Genomic DNA, 266 nt, shown 5'->3' on the forward strand with positions numbered 1-266 from the left:
CCGCTTCCAGCGAAATCGCGGTAAAATTTCAGCCATAACCACGTCTCACAACCGTGAGATAGATGGATACAGTCTGTAAAGGAATCAATATGACGATCCAGCAAAAGCCTCGTGGACCCTAAGAACACGGAGCGACCCAAGGACAACCGTCTTCTGCATTTTTTCCGCAAGTGTTCTAGCATATTGTTGACACGCAGGGATGCTTTTTAGGCTATTAGCAAGTGAAAGCTTGGCACCTCCAAGAGCGCCGCTGATAAGGACGATCA

This window comes from Belonocnema kinseyi, chromosome 4, assembly GCF_010883055.1.
Source record: "Belonocnema kinseyi isolate 2016_QV_RU_SX_M_011 chromosome 4, B_treatae_v1, whole genome shotgun sequence".
Classification (NCBI taxonomy): Eukaryota; Metazoa; Arthropoda; class Insecta; order Hymenoptera; family Cynipidae; genus Belonocnema; species Belonocnema kinseyi.